The sequence below is a fragment of the Salmo salar genome, chromosome 15, assembly GCF_965601325.2.
Source record: "Salmo salar chromosome 15, fSalSal1, whole genome shotgun sequence".
In the NCBI taxonomy this organism is placed as follows: Eukaryota; Metazoa; Chordata; class Actinopteri; order Salmoniformes; family Salmonidae; genus Salmo; species Salmo salar.
In genome coordinates this window covers 42,264,793-42,271,419 of record NC_138305.1, presented here as the reverse complement: position 1 = coordinate 42,271,419, position 6,627 = coordinate 42,264,793, and positions in this window count along the sequence as shown.

The following is a 6,627-nucleotide window of genomic DNA, read 5'->3' as shown; positions in this document are numbered from 1 at the left end:
CCGATAAGCTTGTATTGTTATTATTAGCGGTTTATGTCTTTTAATATCGAGGAATACTTCACTTTCTATGGGCGTAGGAGTAACAACATGAATTGGTGCATGAGGCAGAAATAATGCAGTGCAACTTGAGTTTCGCCTTCTGCTGGAAGACTGTGTCCCCTTTTCTCAGCAGAGGGAGGGAGAGCGGAGGGACGGTGAGGCAGCCTCACCGCTGCTCCCTCCCTCCCCTCAGACTGACTAACAGATGCAGGCTATCAGTCAATTAAAAAAATAAATGATTATGCTCACTCATCTGTGTCTCATAAGTAATACAACAAATTATCTATTACTAGTGTGATCATATACCAATTTCTTTTCAATATAATTTCAAAATGGTCTGAGAACAACATCATTGGCAGGGCAATTCAAGCATAGCCAATATGCAGTGATAATCTATTGGGCCTATTGATGTACAAACCTTATCACTACATAACTGTTTTTAATTGGTTAACGTTGCATATGCTTATGTTTTTAAAGTAATTTTTAAAGGCCTGATTTAGGCCCATATAGCATTTGCAAAGCCATCAACAGCTATTGTTTCAATTCAACCCAGGATTCAACTAAAACTAGACAATACAATAGGCCTAGGGTTTCAAGCTTTGGTTGATTTCATATTTATCTTCAAGTTAATCATTAATATGTTGGATTCACGTCTCCATCTTAACCAAAAATCTAAGTTAAAGAATAGGACTAAATCAAATAGAACTTTATTTAAAGTGTATTTAAAGTTTGATTTGATTAGATTTAGTCCTATTCTTAACTTACATTTTGGGTTGAGAGAGAAAGACTTGAATACAACATATGAATTATTATTTGTAGGCAAACTGGATATTGAATTATGTTTGGTTGTCAACACAACCAAATATCAACATTTGAAGGAGATGTATGCTCTGCTTGGATAGTTCCATCTGTGCCACTGACTTAGTTTGGCTTTAATTCCAGTTTGTCTACAAATTAATAATTGATATTAATTTAAATAAAGTTTGATTTGATTTAGTCCTATTATTCAAATTTGATTCTTGGTTGAGATGGAGACGTAAATCCAACATATAAATTATTAATTTGTAGACAAACTGGAATTTGTTGACAACCAAACACAATTCAATATCACTTTTTTCAATACAGTAAATAGCCTATTAACTTGTCAAAGAGTGTCATGTTCGTGTATGTAGGTGGAAGGGAAGTCAGGCGCAGGAGAACCAAGTTGGTTAATATGGAGTATTTAATTAAAAAAACAACTCCAAAACCAAAATACAAAATAAAATGGGTAAAGTATACCCGTCGCACACCGATACACAAACCCACATAACATAACATCACAAACCATCACCGACAAGGACATGAGGGGAAACAGAGGGTTAAATACACAACATGATTAATTGGATTGGAAACAGGTGTGTAGGAAGACAAGACAAAACCAATGGAAAATGAAAAACTGATCGATGATGGCTAGAAGACCGGTGACGTCGACCGCCAAGCACCACCCGAACAAGGAGGGGCATCGACTTCGGTAGAAGTCGTGACAACGAGTTAACAAATGATATGTTGGATTCACATCTCCAACTCAACCAAAAATAAAAGTTAAAGAATATGATTAAGCCAGGGGCTCAGATGAAACTATCCAAGCATTAGCTATCCTTTAAATGTTGATATTTGGTTGCATTGTCAACCAAACACAATTCAATAATCTTTAAGTAATACTGTAAATAGCCTTAAGTTAAGGCTGTCTTACAAACAAATGTAACAGTATTTATTCAACCTTAAAATGAGTAACAATGAGGAATCAAGATAGCATGCAAGAGTCGCAGCTCTGTGGAGTTCTTCACAATTGCTGTAATAATCTGTGCAGACTCTTGAATAGCATTGATCACTTGCTGTCACGTCCTGACCAGTATAAGGGGTTATTTGTTATTGTAGTTTGGTCAGGGCGTGGCAGGGGTGTGTTTGTTTTGTGTTATCAGGGTTTTTGGGTATGGTTCTATGTTTTTGTATTTCTATGTTTTTCTATGTTGTGTATTTCTTTGTGTTGGCCTGGTATGGCTCTCAATCAGGAACAGCTGTACATCGTTGTTGCTGATTGGGAGCCATACTTAGGTAGCCATTTTTCCACCTGTCTTTTGTGGGAAGTTGTTTTTGTACTGCTAGGGTTAGCCTGCAAAACTGTTTAGCTGTCGTTCGTTTTCTAGTTTTTTTTCCGTTAAGTGTTCAATAAAAGTTATTATGAGCATTCACATACCCGCTGCATTTTGGTCCAATCCTTACGACGGCCGTGACACTTGCACTATGTACTTTAAATGTAATCTCAACTGCAATTCAGGTAATTTGGTTGTGCTATTAGATGAACAACAGTGATAACACATTAAATTGTATAAATACAAAATAGCTGACATTGTACTCCTATTTTAACTTTGTTGATTTGGTTTAGATGACAACTAAACCCCAACTCTGACATTGTTTTTCCATTGGAATTTGGTTGTGCTTTAGATGGTTAAAAGCATATTTATACTATTGTAACAAGGCAAATGCCAGCGTTGTAGGCCTACTGCCTCTGCCTAGAGGCCTACTATAGCAACGGCTGTTAGAGCTCACTGTGCCACCTATGAGCCCTGGTTAGTGTCCCTGTTGCAGCTTTTACTTCCGCTACATTGGTGGCAGCGTTGGGGTCAAGTCCAGCTCACATCTAGTTATGTGATCTAGTGGTGGGAAGCTTTCTGTTTTTCAATGTTGTGTTAGTGTAATTACATTGATATAACTAGTGAACAATGGATAAGCAGCAATGGATGTGACAGAAGTAGTCACTACAGGTGTGAGCAAGCTTTGTATCAAAGTTGCCTGAAGCTGAATGGAAAGTGCTATGCCCTGACCAGTTATTCAGAAGAAAATCATCGGTGACTGTCTAATTAAGTTAATTTACCAGTGTGGACCCAAAACAAACACATTCTACCTATTTACAAACTCCCTGTTTGAAGGGTTATTATAGCCGTTGGTGTTCTTTTGTGATCCACATCATATGGGTACACAAATAAGCTAAGTGTGTTATGAAGCAAAACGCAACTATCCTTTTTTTTAGGATGCAAACCAGTAATATAAATCACTGTTGATCCATCCTGTTCTGATCTAATGAGATGGATGTAGGATTTTCTACGGCCTAAAATCGAGGCCTTTCCCAGTCATGAAGAATGAAGCTAGGCCCCTCTTGGTTCTCATTGGTGAAGACTGATCTCAAGTTAGGGGTTATATGTCAGACTCTCCAAGAGTGTGCAAAGCTGTCATCAAGGCAAAGGGTGACTACTTTGAAGAATCTAAAATATATTTAGATTTGTTTAACACTTTTTTGGTTACTACATGATTCCATATGTGTTATTTCATAGTTTTGATGTCTTCACTATTATTCTACAATGTAGAAAATAGTCAAAATAAAGAAAACCCCTGAATGAGTAGGTGTGTCCAAACTTTTGACTGGTACTGTATTTGCACGAATTGAGTGTGAAATTGTGTTGCCACCAAAGATAGACTGCCTGAGGCTCGTTCTGCAGTATCAGGGCAATGATAAAACATGAACAAGGGGTAATAAAACACCCAAATGTCCTGGTAAAAATGGCAAAGCTCTCAGTATGGTTAATGTTAGGATGCATCTTGATGACACTTGCTTCACTACCAACTCTATTCCCCTTTGTAGTTCTAATCTGGTTAAGACAACTTGTATTCATTTATTTCACATGGTGTTGAACATTGGAAGGCTTGCACTCTATGATGTGTTAACATGAAATGAGCCGATTTGTCATGGAGGCACTGAAACGTGCTGGAAGTGGCATTTCTCTTCTTGCGGCAACCTTAGTCTTGTTCTGTCACTGTCTAAGTGTTGCTGCATCTTTATGTGAGTTTGACTGGTACTGTTAAATAAACTGTCTCTATAGAAAAACTGTGAGAAAACATGATATTGCTAGGGATTTTTTTTCTTTCAACACACAAATGACGAAAGGAGTTTGACAGCAAGGGAAAACAGCACCCGCTCTGAACTTTTCAAAAAGTGCTGGAGGATTAATCCATATAAATAGCATCCCACAGTATGCGCACTCTGTGCATGTATCAAATGGTGCAGAGCTCAGGTACAGATCAAAATCTACCTGTGCTGGGGAAACAGAAATAAAACTGACAAAGTAGCGGCTTCAGAATATGACTTTGCACCTATTGCAGTAGTTCAGCAAATAACTATATTGAGAGAGGCCTTCCTTTCAAGAGATGGGGAAAAGGTCCTCGGAAAGGTCCTTAGAAATGATAAGATATTCTCTTCTGGGCTATTTTTGTTGTTCTTGATGGAACATAGTGATTATCATCTGACATTGAGGGTTTATTCTTACTAATGTAGAAAGGCAAAGAGTCTGGAAAATACATAATTTCAGCTCTTGTCACTACCTCTAACTGCCAGCAGCCTCTCTCAAGTAAAGCCACTATGAACAGAAAGAGGTGTGAAATTACTCTCCCAAATCAACACCTCTCTAGTTCACTCCTTGGAGATACAGACATAAGATAGCACAATGTTTGGCTATGTGATATCCTAAAAATCATAAAACATCCCAAACATTCCCCCATGCTAAGGAGCTGAACTACACCACCACTAATATCTACCTACCCAGTCCGACCTCTCATAGAGACCCATGTCTGTACCAGAAGCAGGGGAGGCCAGGGGCACAGTGAAGGGGTTTGACTGGAGCTCAGTACTCTCTTGACATCAGGTCATATTTCCACTCTGCCTCCCTCCACTGGGCTCTGGGGGGTTTTCTCACCCTGCCAGATGTTAGCTGCAGCTTCAGCCAGCAAGTCAACCAAGGCAAAAGGAAGTAGACACTCCAATGCATAATTCAGGATTTTCCCTGTAGGGGAGAGTGGGGTAAGATGAGCCATTTTTTACATTCAGCATCACTACCTCAAGGGAAATATAGTATTATTTCTGACAAAGATATCTACATATATTTCAGGATTTTGTGTATCCATGGAAATAATCAGAATGTATGTAAACATAACAGTTTTGAAAATGTCTCGTCTAAAAAAAGTGGTCTCTTAGCACAACTTACCCCAGGTATGGAGTAAGTTGAGGATAGGGGCAGGGTAAGTTGCGCCACCTTGGGGTAAGTGGAAGTGGTGCTGGTAGGTCAAAGTTTAATTCATGGAATGGGGGTGTGGTATATTGTATTTCTTAAATGTCTGCCTACATTCAGACATACAGTTGAAATCGGAAGTTTACATACACTTAGAGTCATTAAAACTCATTTTCAACTACTCCACACATTTCTTGTTAACAAACTACAGTTTTGACAAGTCGGTTAGGACATCTACTTTGTGCATGACGTAAGTAATTTTTCCAACAATTGTTTACAGACAGATTGTTTAACTTATAATTCACTATCACAATTCCAGTGGGTCAGAAGTTTACATACACTATGCCACGTTCGTCGTAAGGATGGGACCAAGACGCAGCGGGAATTTGTATGCTCATCTTCTTATTTATTAAAGAAACGAAAAACAGTCCTGTAAGGCACACAGCTTACACACGGAACAACTACCCACGAATCCCATGGACAAAACACCCCTATTAAATAGGACCTTCAATTAGAGGCAACGAGAAACAGCTGCCTCCAATTGAAGGTCAAACCAATAAACTAAACATAGAAATAGACTAACTAGACACAGAAATAGACTAACATAGAACATTGCCCAACAAACCCCGAAACACACTAAACAAACACCCCCTGCCACACCCTGACCAAACAACAATAACAAACAACCCCTTTTACTGGTCAAGACGTGACAGTACCCCCCCAAAGGTGCAGACCTTGGATGCACCTCAAACAAAAAAAACACACAAATAAACCCCAAAACAAAAATAATCCCAAACTAAAGGGAGGGAAAGGGAGGGTGGCCACCGTGACCGACGGTACTAGTGCTACACCCCCCCTCCCCAATCCTCCTACTATGGAGGTGGCTCAGGCTCCGGCCTTAGTCCCCAACCTAACCTGTCTACCCCAGCTGAAGGCTCAGGGCTAAGGTGCGTCGCTAGAGACCTCAGACTGATGCGCGTCGCTGGAGACCTCGGGCTGATGCGCGTCGCTGGAGACCTCGGGCTGATGCGCGTCGCTGGAGACCTCGGGGTGATGCGCGTCGCTGGAGACCTCGGGCTGATGCGCATTGCTGGAGACCTCGGACTGAAGGGCGACTCTGGGAACTCTGAACTGAAGGGCGACTCTGGGAACTCCGAACTGAACGGCGACTCTGGCTGCGCCGGTTCCGGACCGTAGGGCGACTCTGGCTGCGCCGGTTCCGGACTGTAGGGCGACTCTGGCTGCGCCGGTTCCGGACTGTAGGGCGACTCTGGCTGAGCCGGTTCCGGACTGTAGGGCGACTCTGCCTGCGCCGGTTCCGGACTGTAGGGCGACTCTGGCTGCGCCGGTTCCGGACTGTAGGCCGTCTCTGCAGGCTCCGGACTGTGGGCCGTCTCTGCAGGCTCCGGACTGTGGGCCGTCTCTGCAGGCTCCGGACTGTGGGCCGTCTCTGCAGGCTCCGGACTGTAGGACATCGCCAGAAGCACTA